The 27,507-nt window shown below is 36.4% G+C and overlaps 1 pseudogene; it reads right to left on the bottom strand.

The window, feature by feature from the left end:
* Positions 1–374: 374 nt before the first annotated feature.
* On the bottom strand, positions 375–26,064 carry LOC107922359 (protein fluG-like; annotated as a pseudogene).
* Positions 26,065–27,507: the final 1,443 nt, after the last annotated feature.

Below are 27,507 nucleotides of genomic sequence, written 5' to 3'. Positions count from 1 at the left end.
AAGTTTAATGATACTTAAATAATTCAATATAATGAAATTCAAATTTAAATATTTTTTAAATAATTAATATAAACTATTTGTAAAATTAATAATATATAGAACATTTGAAAAAGTTAAATATAGTAACAAATAAGATTTAAATAATTTAAAATAAATAATATTTAAATAATTTAATATGATAATATATAAAATATAAATTTTATATTTTTAAATAAATAAATAAATAAAAACATTTGATAATTTTTACTTCTAAACTTAAAAACCAAAAACATCTAAATCTCAAGTTTTAGGTTAGAATAAAAAGTCAAATATTCTTTATTGCATTTCTAATAAAAAGCACTTTTAACCAAAATTATTTTTTCACCCAATAGATAAAACACCCTAAGAAAAGAAAAAGTGTAAGTGTCGCTATCCGTACTCAAATTACATAAATACCACTCGAACTTAACTTGGTTAATACAATCGTTCTAAAAGGTGATCTTCGACATTATATTCATTACTCGAATATTTAAATAGATGATCTAATCCCTTGTAAAACAGGAGTCTCAATAACCCGTAGGTTTATGCACTCCACAACATGCAACATACCCAACGGTATATGATCTACCTCTTAAAACAAATGAGATTAAAGTTTGAGAACCTCTAGATTATTTTCCGTGTTATTTCTCAACACCATTTCCATTTTTAAACACAATGAGAATAACCAAGCACAGAGATTATAGAGTTTGCCTAATGGAACTGCACAGAGACCGATATCATCGGCATCTTAATAACGGTGTATAAGTTGCTTGTATGCATCCTTGTTCTTTGAATAGTACTGAATCTCTGCCTGTATATAAGTATTAATGTTCATGCTCGGCATCAGTTTATGTATTGAAACTTTATCTAAAATATTAACATTTTGGAAACCATGGTCGGAACTTACCTTTCGAACTCCTTTTATAGCCGTGAAAAGCTTTTCACCAATCATCTCCCTCAACACATTGTTGTTCTCAAGAGCTTCTATGGATTCAGAAAGCGATGTTGGGAGTCTCAGTAGTTTCTGGTTGAGCGTAGCCGGATTTTCATCTTTTTCATTGATAAAACACAAGACACTGTTGTCAGGGACTTCGGTATAAAAATTTATACAGTGAACATTTAGTCAAAGGAACCATTACCATAACTTTTTAGCCGATTTATTCAATGCGTTGGAAAGAAAATAAGAATCTTAACTTCAATCTTTGCAGTACTAAGAGCTTAACAGCTTACGGTGTTTAAGAGAACTGCTTATCATCTGAGAATTCATAATATCCTATATATGACCATTGGATGAGAAATTTTCATATATATGAAGATCTTGTTAACAGTCTCTAGCATTCTTTGCGGACGAGTGCATTTTGTTCAGTCTCAGAGATATTATAGGTGTTTGTGAGTTATGCCTACAAATTTTGAAGGTGCAAAACATTTGGTAGCCCAAGTGGTAATTCAAAAAAATGCAGATAGTTCTTACTAATAGGTTCAGGCAGAGGAAGGTGGTTCCGCAGGCCATCAATTCCAGCAGCTACTATAGCAGCCAATCCCAAGTGTGGATTTGCACATCCATCAAAAGGTTTGATCTCAAAGTTGCTCACAAAACCATTTGGAACTGCCGGTGGACATGCAGTTCTAACAGGTGCCTCTCCGTTTTCATTTCCCCAGCACTGATACGCTCCACTCCATGTATTAGGCTGAATCCGGTCATAACTGAAGACAAATAAAAGTTGAAGTAGGACCTAAGTAGATGAAAGTGAGGCCAGAAATTGAATAGGTAGTCCCTCTAATATATGTTAGGGGGGAGAATCCTTCATATCAGTCAGGTTAAGTCCGATCTTATATTTATTACAAAAATATAATAATATTTAGAAGAATAGAATAAACCTATTTGGAAGTGGTGCCGTGAATGCCAAAATTGAAGGAAGATGGGCCAAAACCCCAGCCATGAACTCCTCCCCAACTTTCGACATTCCGTACTTGTTAGAAATCAAACCCACTCCAAGCATAATCTAGAAGCATGAGACGTGGAGCAATTTTGTGCCATGCAAAGTGCTGAAATTTTAGCCATACAAAGTGCTCCATTATTGAGATGTTTTGTGGCTGGAAATTAAGTGGATTAATAGCCACATTTGTTGTCACTTTATCAGCCTATAAATAGAGGCTTGAACTTGTGTTGTAATGAAGAAAAATGAGAAGAAAAAAGAAATAAGAGAAGCAACGTGAGTGAGAGTGAGAAGGTTAGCAAACCTTGAGTGAGTTAAAATCTAGCAGCAGCTAGACTATCTAGTCATTGAGAAAATATTTGTAATCTTCGTATTGTAATATATTGAGTGTGTAATAAAAAGTAAATTTTCGGCCCATCACGTTTCCAACAAGTGGCATCAGAGCTACGGTTTGGAGCTTGGTTCGGAGTTCGGTTCGTGTCCGGTTCGTGTCCAGTTCGGAGTACCTTTGGTGTTCATCTAACAAGTCGATATGGGCGACGTAATTCAGCTACAAGTTCCACAATTGACGAAGACAAATTATGGAAATTGGAGCATTCGAATGAAGGCTTTGCTCGGTTCGCAAGATTGTTGGGAGATCGTTGAAAAAGGATACATCGAGCCCGGAGATGCCGCTACAGAAGCAGCTTTATCAAATGACGCTAAGAAGGCGTTACGAGAAGCACGAAAGAAGGATCAAAAGGCTTTGAATAGTATCTTTCAAGGTATGGATGAATCAACCTTCGAGAAAATATCAGATGTGAAGAACGCGAAGAATGCATGGGAGATTTTGCAAAAATCATTTCAAGGTGTAGAAAAAGCTAAAAAGGTACGCCTTCAGTCACTTAGAGCTGAATTTGAAATGTTAAAAATGAAGAGCTCCGAGAATATCGATGACTATGCCAATCGTGTAAAATCGGTGGTAAATGAAATGAAACGAAATGGAGAAACTCTTGACGAGGTAAGAGTGATGGAGAAAATTCTACGGTCACTCACACGCAAATTCGAGTACGTAGTCGTTGCCATCGAAGAATCAAAAGATTTGTCAAAGATGTCGCTCGAAGAACTTGTGGGTTCTCTGCAAGCCCATGAGCAAAAGATGAAGCTAAATGAAGATAGTGAAAATCTTGATCAAGCCTTGCATAGCAAGTTGTCCGTCGACGACGGAGAAACAAGTAATAACTTTAACCAAGGAAGAGGAAACTGCAGAGGATACCGTGGAGGCTACCGTGGTGGAAACAGAGGAGGAAGAGGATCACGAGGACGTGGAAATCAATCATATGGGAGATATCAAGAAAATAAAGATTATCAAACATCCAACCGTGGACGTGGATCTAGAGGTCGTGGCCGAGGCAGATTTCAAGAAAATAAATCTCAGGTACAATGCTACAACTGTAACAAGTATGGACATTTCAGTTACGAGTGCAGATCAACACACAAAGTGGATGAAAGAAACCATGTAGCAGTCGCAGCAGAAGGCAACAAAAAAGTGGAATCAAGTGTCTTTCTCACTTACGGAGAAAATGAAGATCGCAAGAGAAGTGTGTGGTATCTCGACAACGGTGCAAGCAACCACATGTGTGGAAGAAAGGAGCTGTTCACAGAATTAGATGAAACAGTTCATGGACAAATAACTTTTGGAGACAACTCACATGCAGAAATCAAAGGAAAGGGCAAGGTTGTTATAACACAAAGGAATGGAGAGAAGAAGTACATCTCAGACGTTTACTACGTACCAGCTTTGAAGAGCAACCTGATCAGTCTTGGTCAACTCCTAGAAAAAGGATATAAAGTTCATATGAAAGACCGCTCACTCGCCATCAGGAACAAAAGTGGAGAATTAGTTGTTCGAGTTGATATGACGCGAAATCGTCTTTTCACCCTCGACATCGAGTCTGGAGAAGTAAAATGCATGAAGACGGATCTGAAGAATGAATCATGGTTGTGGCACTTAAGGTACGGACATCTCGGATTTTCTGGCTTGAAGCTGTTGTCGAAGACAAATATGGTGAATGGATTACCAAGTATTAATCATCCAGATCAACTGTGTGAAGCCTGTGTCAAAGGAAAGCAGCATAGGCAGAAATTTGAAGTAGGAAAATCTCGAAGAGCTAGAAGACCATTGGAAATTGTACACACCGACATATCTGGTCCGTACGACATTGAATCACTCAGTGGAAACAGGTACTACCTAACTTTTATTGATGATTATAGCAGAAAATGTTGGGTTTATTTTCTCAAAGCAAAATCGGAAGCCCTAGAAAAATTCAAGGAGTTCAAAGCAATGGTGGAAAAACAGAGTGGTCGATATTTGAAGATACTCAGATCCGATAGAGGAGGCGAGTATACTGCAAAGCTTTATGAAAGTTTCTGCAAGGATCATGGAATCATTCATCAGTTAACAGCCAGACGCACTCCACAACAAAACGGAGTTGCAGAAAGGAAGAATCGGACAATTCTGGATATGGCAAGAAGCATGATAAAAGGTAAACACCTTCCGAGAACTTTCTGGGCTGAAGCCGTTGAATGCGCAGTTTATCTGTTGAATCAATGTCCAACAAAAAGTGTAAGACACAAGACACCAGAAGAAGCATGGAGCGATCACAAGCCAAGAGTTGGACACCTCAAAATTTTGGATGCATTGCATATGCACACGTTCCTGAGCAACAGAGGAAAAAGCTTGACGATAGAGGAGAGAAGTGTATCTTTATAGGCTATGACAAAAGAAGTAAGGCCTACAGACTTTATAATCCTCTTACTAAGAAATTGATTATCTCAAGAGATGTCGAGTTCGATGAAGCGGATTATTGGAGATGGAGTGAAGAAGAAAAGAAAGTGGAAGGATTATTTTTCAACGAAGACGACAATGATGTCATCAACCAAGAAGAACAAGGCGATGATCAAAGTCCTGGTACAACAGCCCCTTCGTCACCAACCAGCAGCAGCGGAAGCAGCAGCTCAGATGAAGCACCCACAAGAACACGGAGTCTCAACGACATCTACAATTCTACGGAACCTGTAGAGGCGCAGTTCGATTATTCACTATTCTGTCTAATGACAGAATGTGATCCAGTGACATACGAAGAAGCAATTGAAGACAATAAATGGAAGAAGGCCATGGACGAGGAGATTGCTGCAATAAGAAGGAATGACACGTGGGAGCTAACAAGTCTGCCAGAAGGACATAGCCCGATTGGTGTCAAGTGGGTGTACAAGACGAAGACCAACAAAGAAGGAAAAGTAGAGAAATACAAGGCAAGACTAGTCGCCAAAGGCTACAAGCAAAGACAAGGAGTGGACTATGATGAAATATTTGCTCCAGTCGCAAGAATAGACACAATTAGGCTTCTCATAGCGGTCGCAGCACAATACAAATGGAAAATCTATCAGATGGACGTCAAGTCTGCATTCCTGAATGGCTACTTGGAGGAGGAAGTCTACATAGAACAACCACCTGGATATAGCATACAAGGAAAGGAGGACAAAGTCTACCGATTGAAGAAAGCTTTGTATGGATTGAAGCAAGCCCCAAGAGCATGGAACACAAGGATCGACGAGTACTTCCGAAGAAATGGATTCATCAAAAGCCCGCACGAGCACACCCTGTACACAAAGAAGAATGGATATGGAGATATCATGATCGTATGCCTATATGTGGATGACATAATCTTCACCGGAAACAATCCAGGTATGTCTGATGATTTCAAGAAACTATGACTGAAGAATTTGAAATGACAGATATCGGTGAGATGTCATACTTTCTTGGAGTCGAGGTGAAACAAATGCAAGATGGAATTTTTGTCTCTCAAAAGAAGTATGCGGAGCAGATTTTGAACAAGTTCAAAATGAAGGATTGCAAGCCAGTAGTCACGCCAGCTGATCCAGGGATGAAGCTAAGTGTTGATTCGACAAGGGAGTCGATAAATCCGACGTTGTTTAAAAGTCTCGTTGGAAGTTTAAGGTATTTGACAATCACACGACCAGATATTACATATGCAGTAGGATTGGTGAGCAGATTCATGGAGAAGCCGAAGCAAGACCACTTAATTGCCGCAAAAAGAATTTTGAGATATATCAAAGGTACGATGAACCATGGTTTATTCTATACCCACTCACAAGATTCAAAATTAGTTGGCTACTCAGATAGCGATTATGGGGGAGACTTGGATGATCGGAAAAGCACTTCCGGATATGCATTCCACATCAGTTCCGCAGTTTTTTCATGGTCGTCAAAGAAGCAACAAACAATTGCTCTCTCAACATGTGAAGCAGAGTATATGGCCGCAGCAACTTGTACATGCCAAGCAATGTGGTTGAAGAATATTTTGGGAGAAATAGGTGTTTCAAATGAAGGTCCAATTACCATCTACGTTGACAACAAATCCGCTATATCACTTGCCAAGAATCCGGTGTCGCACAGCCGAAGCAAGCACATCGATACGAAGTATCATTTTATCCGAGAGCAAGTGAAAAACAAAAACGTGGAGTTGGTCCATTGCAGGACAGAAGATCAACTGGCAGATATTTTCACAAAGCCGTTGAAAGTGGAGACATTCAACAAATTCAAAGAGAAGCTCGGTATGAAAGTTGGGTTTGAGGGAGAGTGTTAGAAATCAAACCCACTCCAAGCATAATCTAGAAGCATGAGACGTGGAGCAATTTTGTGCCATGCAAAGTGCTGAAATTTTAGCCATACAAAGTGCTCCATTATTGAGATGTTTTGTGGCTGGAAATTAAGTGGATTAATAGCCACATTTGTTGTCACTTTATCAGCCTATAAATAGAGGCTTGAACTTGTGTTGTAATGAAGAAAAATGAGAAGAAAAAAGAAATAAGAGAAGCAACGTGAGTGAGAGTGAGAAGGTTAGCAAACCTTGAGTGAGTTAAAATCTAGCAGCAGCTAGACTATCTAGTCATTGAGAAAATATTTGTAATCTTCGTATTGTAATATATTGAGTGTGTAATAAAAAGTAAATTTTCGGCCCATCACGTTTCCAACAGTACTGACTAGATGTATTGGACGCTGTAAAAACATTTCGTCCATTCTGCCATAAACTGACATGCACATGGGATCCCGAACCTATGTCATCCAAAGCATACCTAGGCAGAGGAATAGGTCAAAAGTGTTAGGTATTCTAGAATTCCAAAAAGCTGGACATGCAAGAAAGCCTCATGGTTGCGATTTAGACATTTGACAAACTTTAGCTCAAATGATTAGCAAAAGAGTGTTCCCATAACCATCTATACATTGTTATATTAACCACTTAGTTTTAATTTGGAAGTTTGAATATTTTAGAATAAATTAGTATTATTCGTATAGAAATTGAATGAATCCTTCATCAGCAAACACAAATTTGAACGAACCATTTAAACTATATTCAAAAAATAATAATCATAATGATCAGCCATGTTCGGACAACTATTCATCATTCTTAAATCACTATGTCTTTCTATCTGCATCTGCTTATCCCAAAATTTTGGAAACTGTAGATGTAGACCATGAGGGCAGCGATGCAAGCATTGATTGAAATAAGAGAAACAACTGCAACTTACTTCGGGACAGAAGTTGCCAACAGTCCCTGCTTATTTACAACCGCCCTAACAGCTTCGCGCGCAAAAATCAAACTGTCAGCAGCATATGTACAAGCAGTGTGCGCCAGAGCTATTTCAAACTGACCTTTTCCAGCTTCTGCATGCAACTGCAAAATTTTAAAGCTAAAGTAAACAGAAGCAGCTAATAATCAAACTTGCACTTCCAAAGAAACACAATGCAGCATACACAGGAAGGTAAAAAGAGAGAAAAAAATGATTTCTGTCTCAACTACGAGTTAAATAGGAACTAAACTTATGCTGTCATCAGTAGATTAACTAAGAAAAAGGAACAGAGTTTCATGGATAATTATTACATTATATCATATGCAAGCAATTATTTGTCATCGGTGATGCATTACTGATCAAAAACTGTACTAGACCTTTGTCTCTAGCCACTTACACGAAAAGCAAGAAGCTTAACCATCTTCAAATTCTATTTCATTTTAGAAAGTAATGCATAAGGAAAAGATCTTCATTACATACACTCATACTCGATGCTTTCACTACTACTGGATCCTATATTGGCAAGTTGATCCAGGCAAACTCAAAGTTGATCACGATATATTCTTATATTGGATTATTTCATGTCTTGATGGAGATGCTCAAACAAATAAATTGCGCAATGAAGACAAATTAGTTGTCAGTAAAATATGACCATAAAGGATATGACTGGGCCACACGCATGATCAGTTTGATAGAAAGTTACGTTGCGCCATCCCTTACATTTTTCTTTAAGTGTTGGGGTCTAACACTCATTTCTGCTACATTTTTTTCGGAAATGGGTATCAGGATACAACCCTATAATGACCCTTCAAATACATGAAAAACTTTCAAAAAATTGAAAATACCCACGTCAGGCACATACAGTATCTAACACTCAAACCCAAGTCCAAATAACGCCGAAAGTGCCTCCAACAAATGAAGATATCAAGCATATATGACTTCTAATCTGTACCTGTTCAACAACAACATTCAAGGAATTGAAAGCAGCAATAATTTCTTGAAATAAAGTGGAGACAGCATCAAATCCAGAAGAGGAGCAGTAAGGTTTCGAGTCAATTGGCACCCAGCACTCCTCCATCTCCTTTCTGCATAATTTTAATGTAAAATTTTCTTAAATTGTGCAGAACCTCAGATTGGTAAAATAAATGGAACAAATCCACATATATAACCACCTTATGGTCTTTTTCAAGAGATAAAATTCATTTTCAAATCCTGCATTCATTTCCTGTGCATATACCATTTATTAGTTCATCATGAAATACAACCCCCTATGACAAGTATGACAAACAACCTGACATACCAAGTTAAACTCATCTTTTAAAACTTTTGAAACCCTTCTTAATGCCTCTCTAGGGCAGTATTCCCATGGTTCACCAGGTCTAAGGTGCATATCAGCCAAAACCATCTCCTCTTGTTTTTTCCTATGACATTGTTTTGAAGAAATAATGAAAATTAGCTTGTACCAATGATGATCACGGTCATGGCAATATGATTACCATCAAAGATCATACAGCACAGTAAGAAATTGGAATGATATAATTGCATGTAAAATATGTGAAGGTGTTAAAAGGTCAGATACAAATGCTTCACATTGTAGAAACCATTTAGCCAGATACAAATCCTTCACATTGTAGAAACCATTTATTTATTCCTTGAATATATGGTACCATGGAATTTTCCTCATAGTCAATAGATCAGGCATCAGCCTGATCTCACCCGTTGCAGTCAGATTAGTCTCATCAGCTGGACCGTCAATAGATGAACTCATAGCCATACATGCAAAAGTCAAACCAACACCATTTTTCTTCACAACATCATCAAAGCGTTTCTTTGGAACAACCTGAAATGTTAAAAGATAATTAGGGAGATGGAACTAAAATGTATTTTTATCCTTTCTGACATGAATAATGCTAAATAAATTAGGAAGAAACAGAAAAAAAAAGTATAATTTATCCTTTTAGATATCAATAGAAGGAAGAGGGGATCAATTCACTTCTGAAAATTAAAGATTTGCTCATACAAACTGTTGAGGGTATTTGATTTTTTAATATTATTAAATAGTATTTTTAGAAATTACAGCTGATATTTTTAAAAATTCTAATTAAGAGATATTATTTCCTTTGTTGTTAAATCCTACATGTATATATAGTTGTACATAGAGAGTTTTTTTTCCTCAATACATTAAAGTATACATCTCTAATTTCATCATGATATTAGTTTTTTATCTGATTTTTGAGATTTTTTTCTAATTAATTTTTTTTCCCGCAAACCCTATAAACACAAATTTGGTACTTTCCACCCTAACCTTATTTTTTCTTCTCACCGCCCCTACCATTGGAGTCAGAATCCACTCGCCGACAAAACCCTAGACTCCAGTGACCAGAAGACCCACGCATGGGCCCCACGAGCTGTCGCAAGCTTCTGTTGCTCCGTTTCACGCACCGCGCATGGACTCCACCTACTATCGCCATGTGTGTTCCAACGCCGTCGCTGTGCTCTCTTCTCTATTCTAGTCATTCTCCTCTAAGTGGTGGTGAGTTTTTGGCTAAGTTTTTTGGGAATGATATATTTGGTGTTTTTTTTATTTTTGGGTATTTTTGTTCTAATTGTGCAAGCAGTTTTTTTGGGGGGTTTAGTTATTTTTTCCAAGCATTTTGTCTACAGACGAGAATCTTGTGATTCCAACCGATAATCTGATACGAGTCACAAAGGCCCAACCCAAGTTCAAGAAAGTGATGGGCTCAAATTGCCACAAGGCCCAATAACGAGATCAAAGGCCCGACAAATGCGGTCCAAATTAAATGGGACCATTCAAGAGTTTGTTAGCAAGGCCTTAGATGCATACACGAGAGAACAAGAAAATCAAGATTCACTTTCTTGTTTCAAGAAAATCAAGAAACCGAATCTTGGCCCAATTTTGCTGTTCGAAGAGATTTCAAGAATCAAGAAAATCAAGATTTCAAATCTTGGAAATCTTGGTCCAAGAAACCAAATCTTACAGCCAAAACGCATTGGATCTCCGTTACGAGCGTCAACGACCCAATTTCAGAAGGAGATGGATCACGAGCCCAAATTCTTGAAGGCGAGGCCCAATAAGCAAATTCCAGCCCAATCAAGAAATCTATGCATATTTAGTTGAAAATCAGGAAAAAAATGTCAAAGGGCCCAATTTGTAAACATTTGAATTGTTAATTTAAATTTTAGGCTCTAGGAAAGATACATGTTAAATTTCGGCCCAAAACAGCCCATTTAAGTGGCCAGCAGAAATTTCCCTATTATTTCTCTTAATTAGGTTTAAATTTTAAGTTTTCTAATTAGATTAGGATTTTTCGGAGGCCTATATAAGCATTGGCCGGCCATCCTTTGTAAAAACACATCTCATTATTATTTTTTTATAAAATTCCAGATTTGTTTGAGTGTAGAATTTTCTTTGGGGTTTTTCTCCAAGAATTCTATCTTGAGCTTTCTTTGGAAGCTGTTTTAACAATCTTTGGATTGTGGGAGCCATCTTCAACCTTCTTCTTGCCATTGATATTCATTGGAGGGGAAATTAGAGCCGTTTGAAGGGATTTGTGAATTCTTTCGGGAATTCAAGGATTCTTAGGACTTTTCTTTATTTCTTGCTGTTTCGATTTATTTCTTTATTCCTACTTGTGCCGATTCATTATCTAATCTTTTTGCTGTTCTTGCTTGTGGTTCCAGCCTTGATTAAACTCAAGATCTCATCGTTTAAGCTGTTCTCCTATTAGCAGCACACATTCGAACCCAAAAATCCCCAATTCCTAGGGTTTGTCCAATTGGATCTCTTTCAATTTGGGAATCAATTGATCGCTGGAAATTAGATTCGGCTTGTGGGAAAAACAATCTTGGAGTTCGATTTTGTCTTCTTGAACTCCAAAAGCATCTATTCATTCGTTCTTTGGTTCTTGGCTGTTTTCTAATTGTTTTTGGGGATTTCAATTTCGGTTCTGATTCGTTTTAATCTTTCCTTTGTTTTGATTTCAGATCTGTTCGTCTAGAGCCTCGTAGGAGTTTCCTCGTGACTTGGCATCTCGATCTTGGTCCGCACGCAGCCCTATATCATAATCCCTTGTTGCAAATTAGTCTTGTGAAGCTTGATGGACATAATTACCTTGCAAGAGTACTTCACCGGTAAATTGTCGAAACCTGAACTCACTGATTCAACCTTTAGCCAGTGGGATTCAACGAACTCTCTTGTTATGGCATGACTTATCAACTTTATGCAACCCCATATTTCCAAAACCTATTTGTTGCTTGATATTGCGGAAAAGATTTGGAATGCTGCTGCTCTCACCTGCTCTCATGTTGGGAATGATGCACAAATTTTTTAAATTCATAATAAGGTCCATGTTACAAAACAGGGGGAGCTAACGATTTCTAAATATTTTACTGAATTAAGTGGGTTGTTGCAGCAACTTGATTATCAAGATTTCCAAGTGAGTTGTGCCAAGGATACCGAAAATTTTCAGAAGATGGTGGAAAAGGCGTGTTTTTTATTTCTCGGCTGGGTTGAATACTAAGTATGATCAAATTTCTTTAAAGTTCTTAACAAGACTCCGTTCCCTTTTCTTCATATGGCATACTCCTATGTACAATAGGAGGAGAGTCGCCGTGGTGTTACGCTCTATAATCCACCTTTAGGGAAAGCTGACCTCTTTGCTAATCAAGATGGCCTATCAGGTGATAAGTCTACCAAGGATCACTTGACGTGTGACTGCTGTGGTAAGCCTCGACACACTAAAGATTCATGCTAGAAGTTGCATTCATGGTCGTAATGGAAAACGAGGGGGTAATTCTCGGCCTCTGGCAAATTTGTCAAACTCTATACCAACAGAGAATAAGTTTTACCTTAGACGAGATTTAATGTCTTCGATGCTTCTTGTCTCAATTGGATTCTACCTTGATTGCCAAGTCTAATCATGCGAACTCAAGTACTGTTTTAACTACCCCATCTACTTCTGACTCTTGGATTATTATTTTCGGTACGAATAAACATATGATAGGGTCAAATAAAAGTTTATTTAACTATACTACTGGTCCATCTAAAGATAGTGTGCGATTAGCTGATGGCTCCCTTACCTCCATCTCTGGAGCAAGTTTTGTTGTTTGTACTCCCAATATCACTTTATCCTCTGTCCTTCTTGTCTTTAAATTCCCGATTAACCTTTTATCTATTAGTACTACCACTAAAGCCTTATATTGTAAACTTAAACTTTTTCCCCGATCACTGTGTCTTTCAGCACCTCCAGACAAGAAGGCGATTGGCAGTGGTGGATTGTGTGATGGCTTATCTTCTAGATCGATCGTCCAATATGTCTCAAGCATTATTTGAAGACAATAAAGACGTCAACTGGGAGATAATTCAGTGGCATAGGCGGTTAGGACATTCATCATTTACTGTTTTTGCCAAGATGTTTCCTAATTTGTTTTCAAGAATTCAGTTAGACTCTTTAGTTTGTGATGCCTGCGAGCTTGCTAAGCATACAAGAAACAGTTATCCTTTGCGTAATAATAGAAGTACTGTTCCTTTTGAGATTATTCATTCGAATGTTTGGGGCCCTACTTGCCTTACTTCTTTATCTGGTTATCGTTGGCTTGTTACTTCTATTGACTGTTGCACTCGGATGACATGAGTATTTTTATTAAAATCCAAAAATGATGTTTTCTCGTGTTTTCGTTCTTTTCATAAATTGATCGCTACTCAGTTTGATGCTAAGGTTAAACTTTTGCGAATTGATAATGGAACCGAGAATAAATTTAATGATTATTTAGAATTATATGGGATTTTGCATCAGGTCAGTTGTCCAGGTACAAGTGCTCAAAATGGTGTTATCGAAAAAAAATCGGCATCTTTGGAGGTTGCTAGATCACTTACGTTCGCTATGAATCTCCCAAAGTTTTATTAGGGGGATGCGATTTTGGTTGCGGTTTATCTCATTAATCGGATGCCTCTTCGGGTCCTTGATTTTAAAATACCCATAGAAACCTTACAAGGCAAGACGAATTACCCAGTCTCACCAAAGGTCTTTGGTTGTGTTTGCTTCGTTCATCTTCGACATGGGAGCAAACTGGATCCTCGCGCAGTCAAATGTGTTTTCATTGGATACTCTCCCACACAGAAGGGTTACAAATATTATCATCCGCCATTTAGAAAGTATTATGTAAGTATGGATGTAACATTTCGTGAGGATGAACCCTACTTTTCTTTATCACAACCATCTTTTCAGGGGGAGGTTGTTGAAAATGAAGAGATGACACATTGTTCTGTTACTCTTTCGAGGGAGAATTTAGTTTCAACAGAGACTTTGGTTCAATAGAAGACTAATGGACGGTTGTTGGATAGGCCTGATTTACGGACATACACTAGAAAAGGCAAGAAAGAAAATGCCATCATACAATCTACTTTATACCTTGACTCTTCACTGTCAGGTGAGTCTTCTTTACCTCAAGCTGCTACTAATTTGGAATTACCAATAGCCCAATGAAAATGTGTTAGAACTTGAACTTTACATCCTATCTTTGACTTTGTCTCTTATGATTCCTTATCCCCATCCTATAGAGCTTTTGTTTTGTCTTTGTTCTCTATGTCTGTTCCATAAGATTGGAGAGAGGCTATCACTAATCCAAGATAGAAGAAGGCTATAATTGAATAAATGAGGGCTTTAGTAAAAAATGAGACGTGGGAACTGGTTAATCCTCCTGAGGGGCAAAAATTGGTTGGTTGCAAATGGGTGTTCACTATCAAGTATAAGACTAATGGTTCAATTAAAAGACTCAAAGCCAGATTAGTAGCTCAAGGATTCACTCAGACATATGGAGTGAATTATCAAGAAACATTTGCTCCAATTGTTGAATTGAACACGATTATGATCCTTTTATCATATGCAGCAAATCTCAACTGGGACTTACAGCAGTTTGATGTAAAGAATAAGACCTGGAAGAAAATGTACGTGAAAGTTCCTCCAGGATTCGAGGATAAAGATACTCAAGGGAAGGTATGTAAACTGAAAAAAGCCCTATATGGACTAAAGCAATCTCCAGAGTCTGGTTTGATAGATTTAGTAAAGCCATGGTGTTGTTTGGCTATCTACAAAGTAATGCTAATCATACATCTTTTATAAAACATCACAAAGGTAAGATTACTCTCCTTATAGTTTATGTTGATGACATAATTATGACAGGAGATGACAAGGAAGAAATGACCCAGTTTAAGAAACAATTGGCTTAGGAATTCAAAATCAAATATTTGGGAAAGTTATAATATTTCCTCGAGATAGAAGTGGCCAGATCAAAAAAAGGGAATTTTTATTTCCAAAAGAAAGTATGTTTAGATCTTCTAACAAAGACTGACATGTTAGGTTGCAAACCAGCAGAATCACCTATTGAGAGTAATCACAAGTTACAAGCAAAGATCGTCGAAATGGTGGATAAAGGGAGATATCAAAGACTCGATGGACGTTTAATTTATCTCGCTCATACTCAACCTGATATATTCTATGTTGTTAGTTTGGTAAGCTAGTTTATGCATGATCCTCACGAAGCTCATATGCAGGCAATATTGCGAAATTTGTGCTATTTGAAGTCTGCACCGAGCAAAGGTATTCTCTTCTCAAAAAATAGTCATCTCAAGATAAAAGTATTTATAGATGCAAATTGGGTGGGCTCTCTTGATGACAGAAGGTCTACAACGGGTTATTATATTCTTGTGGGAGGAAACTAAGTCACTTGGAGGAGTAAGAAACAAAGTGTTGTGTCTCGATCAAGTGCAGAGGTCGAGTATAGGGCCTTGGCTCAAGGAGTTTGTGAGCTTTTATGGCTACAAAAAGTATTGGTAAAGCTGAAGTTGTTGAACGAAAATGGATCAACCTTGTACTGTGACAACAAGGCGGCCATCAACATAGCTCAAAATCCAATACATCACGATAGAACCAAACACATCGAAATAGATCGTCATTTTATCAAGGAAAAAGTAGCCAGTGGTGACTTAAGTCTATCTTACCTAGCATCCGAAAAATAGCTGGATGAAATTTTTACTAACGGTCTCAACTGTAAGACTTATCATAATCTGCTTTGCAAGTTAGGCATCGAGACATCTATGCACTAACTTGAGGGGGGTGTTGAGAACATTTGATTATTTGATATTATTAAATAGTATCTTTAGAGATTACAACTGATATTTTTAAATATTCTAATTAAGAGATATTATTTCCTTAATTTTTAAATCCTACATGTATATATAGTTGTACATATTGCTAAGAAATATATACTTTGAAAGAGTTTTTCCTCAATACATTAGAGTATTCATCTCTAATTTCATCACAAACTGGAAATTACATCCAGTAATTTTTTTCGTTTTCCTCATTTCTAAGATACTGACAAAGGAAAGTCAAAGAATAACTGATTTATATCTATAGTAAGACAAGGGAACCTTACACGGCATCTATGTTGTCCAAAAGTGTCAACCCACACTATACGAACAAGGGAAACACCATGCTCTAGAACATTTGTCCCTATCATATAGCTAGGAGATTCACTAGCCTTTGAATAAAAAAGTTCCCTGCCAATATTGATCTTGTATAACTGAATTGCATTCTGAGCGAAGATATCATTGGATGCTTCAATAGCTTCAGAAATGGAGAGATCATGCTCAATGCATGCATCACGTAAGACAGAAAAGACAACCTCACGAGCTCTTTTGGCACCTGAAAGAGGAATAGGTCAAACATTTCGCACTATTGTTATAAAGAATGTACTTCAAGCAAGCTATGGGATCTAAAACTTGAAGAAACAATTGCTTTCTAATGAATACTTCCTTTTTATGCTTCACAAGTTTTATCAGATAAATAGAATTATATGTCAAGGCTTTATACTTTTCCAATGCTTTAACAAATTTGTCTCTTTTCTCACAACATGGTGAATGAAAGGTTCAAGCCAAACTCATGCACGTGGCCAGGCACATACTCGATCAAAAAAGAAATAAGCTTTACAGTTGTGCATAGTTCATAAACAACCAACATAAACACAGATCCACATAGCAAAATGTCTACGTGTTTTACATTAATAAACATTCGGAGGGAAAGTAGCATCTAATTGAGTAGTTTCTGGTTTCATCAATCATCATATTAAAGGGCTATTTTTGACGAGTAATTCTGTGTTGCGTAGTCAGAATCTTCAATAAATACCAAAAATTTTCAACTTGAAAATTGATCATTTCTTGCAATACCAAGAATTTGTTTGACTATCTAGGTCAAGAATCTGGATCTCTCGCAAAGCACACACAAAAGTGAAAGCGAGAGCCATCAAGAAAAATTATATTCAAGGCATTATGAGTGATTAGACTGCGACATGAGAATTTTCACAATAGAATGCATTAAAAACCAGATGCAAATTGAGAAGAACAATCATTATTGAGCTATTTGATGATATGTCTGTGGATGATAACTTAAACGGACCTATGTAGTATGTTTCAGGAGTTGCATACGCATCAGTGCTGAACATCACCTACAATTTTGTGTTTGAGATCAATTACTGTAAAATAAACATAGCATACATATAAAGGGAAAAATTAGACCTTTTATATCAAATATTGACAGCTTCCCCTGTGTGAAATGCAACAGAAACTTATTCCAGGGAACAACTCAGGGCAAATTTGGTGGGAAGAAAGAAGGAAAGGAAACAAAATCGCATATGACAAAGTGACAAAGGAAGTCATAATTTGTCCTTCTATACACTATCAAGTGAAACATATTCTACGAACAACGAGAAGCATATGCAATTGATGAGGTTACAAAATTAACTACAGTAAGGGAAAAGCTAAGTATATTAACCAGGGAGAAAAATAGATGCGGTAGTTAAAACAGTAATCATATCACAACTGCCCTTGTAAGAGAGGTTGGTTGGATATTGTGGACAAACACTCATATTTTCTCACTGTGCTGAAGAACTGGGACAAAACTCTTTAGAAAAAAAAGTACAAGGTTCTCAATATTTCCTTCGAGTATTTTCACCTTCTTTGAGGGGGCCAGCTCCAAAAGTTCTTTGACCGAGGATATAATCCCATGTACACTGAGCTTGGGAATCGCCAACCCAAAGTCAAGGTAAACCTGAAAGAACAAACAACTACATGGATAGCAACATAACATGGCAAACTGAATACCAAGTTCAACAAATGAAGTGATCCACTGGCAGTAGAATTTTCACATGGGCATAAACAGAGGCCAGATATGAAGCTTCCTGCGAGAATGGGGACGATGCATGTAAAAGAACTATGCGACAGCAAGAAAATCTTTTATATTCTAAAAGTGATACGGGGTTGCGCGCGGACCAAGATCGAGTTGCCAAGTCATGAGAAACTCCTACGAAAACCCTAAACAATTAGATCTGAAACGAAACAGAAAATTAAAAGATTAGATTTTTAAATTTTCAGATCTGAAATAAAATCCCCAAATCAGCAAAGAATCAAATTGAGAATAGAAATAAGTGTTAGGGTTCTTGAAACCCTCAAGGAGATTGTGATTCTGCCCAATTGAACACCAAGATAGTTTTCCCCAAATTTCGACAATCTAATTTCACCCAAAAAGAGTATGGAAAAACCCTAGAAATTGGGGATTTTTGGACTGATTCCTTAAGATAGAAAAAGGCTGAAAACACAATAAGAACAGAAAATAGATTAGATAATGATTCAGCACAAGTAGAAATAAAGAAAGAATTGACAGTAAGAAATTAAAAGATAAGTCCTAAGAAGCCTTGAAATCTCGAAAGATCTCACAACTCCCTTCAAACGGCTCTAATCTCCCCTCCAAAGAATATCAATGGCAAGAAGAAGGTTGAAGATGGCTCCCACAATCACAAGATTGTTAAAACAACTTCTAAAGAAAACTCAAGAGAGAAATCTTGGAGAAAACTCAAAGAAAATTCTGCTCTCAACAAATCTGAAATTTTAATAATAATGATAAGTGTTTAACAAGGTGGACAGCCATGCCTTTAAATAGGCCTTATAACTAGTCCTAATCTAATTAGAAAACTAAAATAAAAAAAAACTCCTAATTATTTTAATATGGAAATTCGGTCAAAGGTCATTTTATCTGGGACTCTTGGACTGAATATTGACATAAAAATTTAAACTAAGTAAATAAATAAATAAATAAATAAAAATAAAACTTTACAACTTGGGCCACTTTGACAATTTGGCCTGATTTTCAACTGAGTATGGATGGATTTCTGGATTGGGCTGGGAATTTGCTTATTGGGCCTCGCCTTCAAGAATTTGGGCTTTTGTGACTCGTATCATTCCCCCCTTCCTCAAAAAGATTCGTCCTCGAATCTAAAAAATCAAATGAACTCGACTTTCCTCTATCGAACGGGACTAATGGCAATTGAGTCCACTGAGAAGAATAGCCATGAGATAGTAAATAGCAACGGAAATAAGCTTGTAGTCCAATCATAAGCATAATAGAACAGGTATAACGCATGTGAATGGACAGATTCAGATTACCATGCAAACAATCTAATTTACTCACCACTGCCTCGTCAAATATTTGAAACAAAGATGGACATGTTTTAAGGCATTCAGTCGTCTCACATTGTTCCCACAAATCATGAATAAATTGCGAGTAATAAATCAAATGGTAAACATAATCGTCACAAGTAGGTATTTGAAAAAATTCACATGGTTCACAGAGTTGCATAATCATACCATGCATTAATCGACGGTCTATAGATTCACTCACACATGCATTATCAAAAATAAGAATCTTTTTATCAACCATCAAAACAGATAGATCATCAATAAATAAAATAGGACAGTCAAGCACGTTTCGATCTAAGTGTTCATCAACACGATCTTTATCACTATCCGAGGAGTACAAAAGTGTTTCAAAGGTTTCAAGCATCTTACCTCGATAAGCAGAAGAATAAGGGTCGATTTTACCTTTTTCATTTAAAACAAACCTTCGCTCATCGGGGGCATAGTGTAGTCGAATCTCCGTTGTTGAGTTAACCTTTGTCAAATGGAACTCAAACTTCATGTACAACCACATAAACTGTTTAAGGCACGAATATAAATTGAAAACAAATTTGGAAAATTTCGTTACCTTATTCTCCAAAACAGATTTGGACAAATTCGAGGATTTTACACAAGGTAAATCAAGAGAATAACAAATCACGCTTCTTTTCGTAATGACTTTATCAACCACAATCGAAGAGTAACAATTAATCGGATCAAAATGTGGGGATCTTTTAAGAACTAAGTCACCAAAAGTTTTATCAATAATTTTCAAATCTGCACTGGACTCGGTTTCTAAAATTTCCTTACCTCGCTTACCTTCGGGATCATGTAGTGTGATTTCATCTTTGCTTAAGTTGATCATATGAAAGCGTCTTTCATTTGAGAGGTATTGAAGTTGAAAGTTATCTTTCGATCTTTCGGGAACCTGAAAAGTAGCAACACAAGAAAAATTCATATCTTGGTTAGTGGAAACATTCCTCACTACCCTTTCCACGTCTTTTTCTTTTGTTTCTTTTTCTAATTCATTTTCTCTTCTTTCTTCAATTTCTTTTTCACTCTCAATCTCTTTTTGCTCTTTTTCATTCTCTTTTTCTTTTTCCTCACTTGTTTTAACAGAATTTTTCAGTTTGATTTGGTCCTCATGGACTTGTTCTAGAGTGAGCGGCACTAAGGTGAGTTTCTTTCCTTGATGCTTGAAAGAATACCTATTGGTACGACCATCGTGAGTGACTTTTCGATCTAGTTGCCACGGTTCTCCTAGCAACAAATGGCAGGCTTGAATAGGCATTACGTCGCACAAAACTTCGTCTTGATACTTACCGATAGAAAAGGCGATGCGCACTTGTTGAGTGACCCTAAATTGGCCTTCGTTGCTAAGCCCTTGTAGTTGATAAGGTTGTGGATGCTTGGTAGTGGTTAAGCAAAGCTTTTCCACCATCGTCGTGCTGGCTATGTTCGAGCAACTTTCACCATCAATAATAACTCTACAAAGCTTACCTTGTACGTGGCAGCGAGTATGAAAGAGATGTTCTCGTTGTTGCTCGCTCTTTGGTTTTGCCAAAGATGATTGTCCATGATCATGACAATCATCATCCATTCTAGGGACACGTTGAGGGTTGCACCTATTGGGCTGGTTATCCCTATCTTCCTTAATTGGATCTCGATATTGATGTTTTGATTCACTCGTACCTCATTCAAAGTAGTATTCAATGCTTGAAGTGTAGAATTTATTTGTGTGATTGCAGCAGTATGTCTGTCTAACTGTTGTTGGACTTTCATAAGTGCATCATTATTATCACCTTTAGACATCTTCAAAACCTGTAAAAAATAAACACTCAACACTCAAAATAAAAGTTAGCAAACCTCACCATTAATCACTCAAAAAGAAAAATCAAATTCTCAATGAGGTCGAATTCAATCTTGTGAGTTCTTTATCAGAGTTTATATCAACCAATTAGAGAGTGTGAACCAAACTACCAAAGAATCCTAATTTGCACTAGGATGCCAAAAACTGACGAGACACCAAGTGATTCGTGTTGCACCGAGGAAGGATTATGCACACGTTTAAATCCTACTAACACAAGAAACAAGAAGGTGTTAGATATTTTAAAAGGATAATAAAAAGCAAACAAATGAAAACCTACAGCTAAGAATCAATAAAAATTACTGAAAACAGAAAACCCGAAAAACTGTGGAGTAACTTGACAACTTCGTTCGAGGTGTTCCTGATCTCAAAAATCACAAAATTAAATCTCGAATGTCCTTAAATATTTAATTTTTGATCTGGAAAGTTTGGGCACCAAACTCAACCCGCTGAATTTTTTTAAATTTTTATTGGATTTCGTCTTTTTTTCGATTTTTTGACTTTTTGACTGATTTTTTTGCGGGAATAATTTTTTTATATTCAATCACAGTGCCAAACACATGTATGTAAAATTTCAGATCAATCAGACAACGTTTACCCACTCAAATGAATTTTTTTGAACAATTTTTCTGGGTAAAACTGCTGTTTATGCTTTAAAAAATAGAGATCAGTTTAGAAATCAACCAAGAACACCCAAAACGCCCAAAATCTGATACCAAATGATACGGGGTTGCGCGCGGACCAAGATCGAGTTGCCAAGTCACGAGAAACTCCTACGAAAACCCTAAACAATTAGATCTGAAACGAAACAGAAAATTAAAAGATTAGATTTTTGAATTTTCAGATCTGAAATAAAATCCCCAAATCAGCAAAGAATCAAATTGAGAATAGAAATAAGTGTTAGGGTTCTTGAAACCCTCAAGGAGATTGTGATTCTGCCCAATTGAACACCAAGATAGTTTTCCCCAAATTTCGACAATCTAATTTCACCCAAAAAGAGTATGAAAAAACCCTAGAAATTGGGGATTTTTGGGCTGATTCCTTAAGATAAAAAAAGGCTGAAAACACAATAAGAACAGAAAATAGATTAGATAATGATTCAGCACAAGTAGAAATAAAGAAAGAATTGACAGTAAGAAATTAAAAGATAAGTCCTAAGAAGCCTTGAAATCTCGAAAGATCTCACAACTCCCTTCAAACGGCTCTAATCTCCCCTTCAAAGAATACCAATGGCAAGAAGAAGGTTGAAGATGGCTCCCACAATCAAAAGATTGTTAAAACAACTTCTAAAGAAAACTCAAGAGAGAAATCTTGGAGAAAACTCAAAGAAAATTCTGCTCTCAACAAATCTGAAATTTTAATAATAATGATAAGTGTTTAACAAGATGGACAGCCATGCCTTTAAATAGGCCTTATAACTAGTCCTAATCTAATTAGAAAACTAAAATAAAAAAAACTCCTAATTATTTTAATATGAAAATTCGGTCAAAGGTCATTTTATCTGAGACTCTTGGACTGAATATTGACATAAAAATTTAAACTAAGTAAATAAATAAATAAATAAATAAAAATAAAAATAAAACTTTACAACTTGGGCCACTTTGACAATTTAGCCTGATTTTCAACTAAGTATGGATGGATTTCTTGATTGGGCTGGGAATTTGCTTATTGGGCCTCGCCTTCAAGAATTTGGGCTTTTGTGACTCGTATCAAAAAGTGTCCGGAGATGAAGTGGATTGGATAATCGTAAATCCAAATCTTTGTCTCCAAAACTAATTGGAAAGAAAAGAAAGAAATGAGAAATGAGGGCGAAAACAAATACTGAAAGAGCATACAGGTTGCTTTACTGCTATTGATGATAGCTCACGGATAAGGACTAGGAGCTGTCTGTATCTGGTGCTTCTAGAAGGGGACCAGACAAGCCAGGCCACTTCTTCTCATAGATACCAACACTAATTAATACCAACTTCAATTTCAACTAACCATTTTTCCCATACCACTTTTCATATTGCAACCAGACTCCAAGTTTATTTCCTCATCTTCCGAGCCATTTAGAGTTTATTCGTGAACATATTACAATCTAAATGCTAAGTCTGTCTTACCCTGTGTGTATTTGCATGGGCAAATCAAACTGCAAAGCAACCTCCAAACTACGTGTGAAAATATAGTCAATAAAGCTTTTATTTGTAATGCATACAGGCTTCCCACCTGAAATAGGAAATTGTTACTTATATCCTGTGCTGAATATAGAACATCCAATCAGAATGCTACTCACTTTGTAAAACTTCAGAAAGACCAATCTCAGCATCCTCTTTGGTGACATATGGATTGATTTCTAAACCACTGCGGTATGCAGCTATGCTTTTCAAGCCAACAATCTCATTTGCAACTGTAACATTGAGTTAAAGAAACCACTTAAAACAGTAAGCTCATCTTTATCTGTTCATCGTTATCAATTCCCAACTTCAATAACCATGCATTGGTAATCAACCAAAGTTACATGCACTATCTTTAAAATTCAATCATAGGAAGCAGATAAAATTCATAGCGTGAAAACAAATACACTGGAAATAGGTGTCTTTCAATAATGCATGACAAGGTCATTCGGTGATAATTTGTGGTAAAAGCTTAAAGGTGCATGACACTTCTTCAAACTACATATCTGTGACAAATAAAATATGACCATATTAATGTCTATACCATCTCTGAAGGATATGAGCTCAAGCTTTTCAAAAATGTTTCGGTGAATGCACCCAATGTCCAATTAGATCCATCTGGCATCTCCTGTAAACATACATAATACCAATGATAAAAAAACCAAACTATTGAAAACCCGATATTACCAAGAAATCTTGAGGCGTAATTGGATTCAAAGATGCAGCTTAGACCAGGACCTCAACCTTGCAAATTATGACTAGACCCTCAAAAGTCCACAGGCATAAGTCATTGGAGAATTTATTGTGGGTCAGCACAATTCATAGAAGAGGATAAGTTTCAAAAATAAGTCTTAGAGATTGCATCCAGTATAAGTACAGACCAATATGAAAGATGTATAAACATACCTAGCAAATAGAACCAGGACAACTTATGGTGGACAAAGTGAAAACGTTAGTTTCACTAAATCAAAACAGACAACCACACGTATGCCAGCAGCATATGGAAACATGGGTGAATATCAATAAGAACTTATAAAGAAACTTCTCAAATTTGATACCCCTGGTATATTTCTCTCAGGTCTAAGTCTTCCATTTAATGTTTTCAAGAAAAGACAGACATATCCACTTCATATTCACTCTGCATATAGGTTCCCTATACCAAACCAAACCAAGCCAGCAAGCCTTAATCTAAATATATTTGAGGTTGCCTACAAGGACCAAGACATAGAACCAGTCACATCAGGAACACAGTCCTCATCTTCCACTCATTCCTTCACGCAACCATACTCCCTTTAAGTTCTAATAGTTTTATATCATTATTTATCACCCTCCCTCCCTCTCAGCAAACTAGTTGCCAATATATAATACTCAATTATAAAATTGATACGCATATTCATCCCCTCAGCAAATGGACTCCAGAACATAACTGCTAACTTCTCAATAAGGCTATCTTCTATGCCTCCTCATCTAAATATAAATAGATAATCCCATGCTTCTAAAATGTAAAAAGATGTAAAAACATATTCACTAAAATTGCGTTTGTGTGTGCTAATGAATCTGCAAAGAAATAAAATGTAAACCATGAATTAGCTCCATGAAATAGTATGCTGATAGATTTTAAATCAGAATATAATATCAAGTTGAAAAGGAAGATTCAGAAGGTTTCCTACTCCATCAAGAATCTCCTCAGCCAGGAGTTCAATTCTGAGTATCCTACCAACAAATGGAACAAAATTTTTATGCCACCGTATGTCATGCTTCTTGTCAAGTTTCAGTCCATCATCAATGAGAATAGCCGAGATTCCTGCAGCTTTAAAGCACTTTGAACTAATGGCTTGCAAGCCAGATGATCTGCGAGATACTATTCCACGGCATCCAATGATGACTCAGTGCCATAGAGTTCTGCAATATCCCTTAAACTCCTCTGCCAAAAACCAAAATTTACGCAGTCAGAATATAAGGATAGAGCCCGACTTTTAAAGCTATCAGGCTGAAGATTGACATTTACTACTTGTTTAGAAATTGTTAAAATTTAACATCAATTATAACATAATTAGTCTAGTTAAAGGTAATCCGCTCTTTGTTATTTAAAAACTGCATTTTCTTTTACTTTTGTAGAAAAAAGTGTCTTCTTCTATTCTACAAGTAAAAGCAAATAACACAAAATCCAGTATTTGTTTTAGCTGTTATTCATTTCCAAACGGCAGCTTTTCAACATATTCCCAGAAAATGTCAAGCAAAGTAAACTCTTCTAGTATTATTTTTAAACTTAGAACCAAAACCAACCATGATCTCTAATAACAAGCTTAGAAAGTAAAAGATTCATAACTGGCTGTCAATGGCTCCATCTATTATACAAATATAAGAAACAAGGCATTAAAGAATTTGAATGTCGTTTGAAACTAGCCCAAATCGAAGTCAAACAAAACACAAATACTTATACAGCTCAATGAAAACAACCCAAGTCCCAAAAGCTTCTTTTTTTTCCCGAAAAAAAAACTCCATCTGTTTAATAGCACTAATCAACAAAAAAAAAACAGATAAAATGGGATGATTTCTAATAATTAAAATTAAAAAAAAGAAGAGGGTGTATTTGCCTTGAAAGAGAGGGAGTGAGGAGCAAAGGATAAGGCGTGGCCAGTTGCTTCAGAACGTGAATTGCTGAAAGGAAAAGAAGAATCCAAAGGAACAATATTGTGAGCATGAGAATCCACCACCTCTATTTGCTCTATGGCTTCTCTCAACTCTGCAAATTCCATTCTTTTTCCTCTCTAGAATACCAATTTTTCAACTTAGTTCAGGAAGCAGATGAAAGAAAAGTTACTTTTAAAAATCTTAGCTCAGTTTAGTGAACCTTTGGCTTGGGGCGGTTTAAATCCCGAATCCTGCTTTTATTTCAGGCGGTTCAATTCTAGTTTCAGTCCAGATTATCGTTAAACAGAGAACAATACTAATACTGCTCATAAAAATACACATTATTTTATTTTATACTGGAGTAGAAAGATTTTTTTAAGGAATTAAAATAGAAAGATTAAATTTTAAATTTGCCTTAATCCATACTTTAGTCCGGGCAAAATATCAAAAAAAGCCGTTTTTTTCAAAATTTACCGAAATGGGCCAATTTTTTTATTATTTACCGGAATGGGCCATTTTCAGGGAAATCGTGTCCACGTCAGCGTGATGTCAGGGTACGTGTCAGGACATCGCGTCTACGTCAACGCGACCTGCTGACGTGGACACAAATCGCGCCTACGAGGACGCGATTTGCTGACGTGGCATGAACAGTTTATGTTTCTAGCTTGGAAAACTTTGAAAGGCCATAACTTTTGGCTCGGTTGTCCGATTGAGACGAAATTTTTTTTATTTCGAAATCATAACTTTTTGCTGACGTGGCCGTAATTTTCGTCGAAAAAAATCTTTTTTTGCCCCTAAATTTCGATTTTTTCGGTTTAAAATTAAATTTTGAAATATTCAAATCATTATTTTCCTTATTTATTTGAAGTAAACACCGGATCTTTTTTTACAGAATTGTCTTATATCATCCTGTTATAGGTATAAGTTAGCTCATTCCACTTTTGAGAAGTTCCCTAAAATTTTCCATTTTATTCAATTTAGTCCCTAAAACCTAAATAGTCATATTTTCAAATCTAAGCTTCGTTTTTCAATTCAAATTCAATTTCATCCTTCCATAACATTCAAATATTCTTAAATACAAAAATTTCATGCTAATTTTAAAATAATTACACTTTAGTCCCTATACTCGTAACTAACAAATTAGTCTCTATTCATCTCTAAGTAGTTTGTCAGCGCGTAGATCTCGAAAAGTTATTCGAAATAAAAAAAATTCATCTCAATCGGACAACCGAGCCAAAAGTTATGGCCTTTCAAAGTTTTCCAAGCTAAAAACATAAACTGTTCATGCCACGTTAGCAAATCGCGTCCTCGTAGGCGCGATTTGTGTCCACGTCAGCAGGTCGCGCTGACGTGGACGCGATGTCCTGACACGTACCCTAACATCGCGTTAACGTGGACGCGATTTCCCGAAAAATGGCCCATTTCGATAAATAATAAAAAAATCGGCCCATTTCGGTAAATTTTGAAAAAAAAACGGCTTTTTTTGATATTTTTCCCGTTTAGTCCCTCAAGTATACCATTTTTCCTCCTTAAAGTTTTTTAGCCCACTTTAGTCCCTAACATTGTTAGACGTTCCTAGTTTAGTCCCTAATATTATTATACATTCTCAATTTAGTAAGATATCCAACCAATCATATGCTACCACATATCATACAATGACATAATTATGATGTCATCATCTAAAAAGCCTTAAAAATATTTTAAAATGAAAAAGAAAGAATTACAGAAAATTACAAA

Source organism: Gossypium hirsutum, chromosome D01, assembly GCF_007990345.1.
Source record: "Gossypium hirsutum isolate 1008001.06 chromosome D01, Gossypium_hirsutum_v2.1, whole genome shotgun sequence".
Classification (NCBI taxonomy): domain Eukaryota; kingdom Viridiplantae; phylum Streptophyta; class Magnoliopsida; order Malvales; family Malvaceae; genus Gossypium; species Gossypium hirsutum.
The sequence above is the reverse complement of the archived record's forward strand: the minus strand, read 5'-3'. Positions and strand labels throughout refer to the sequence as shown.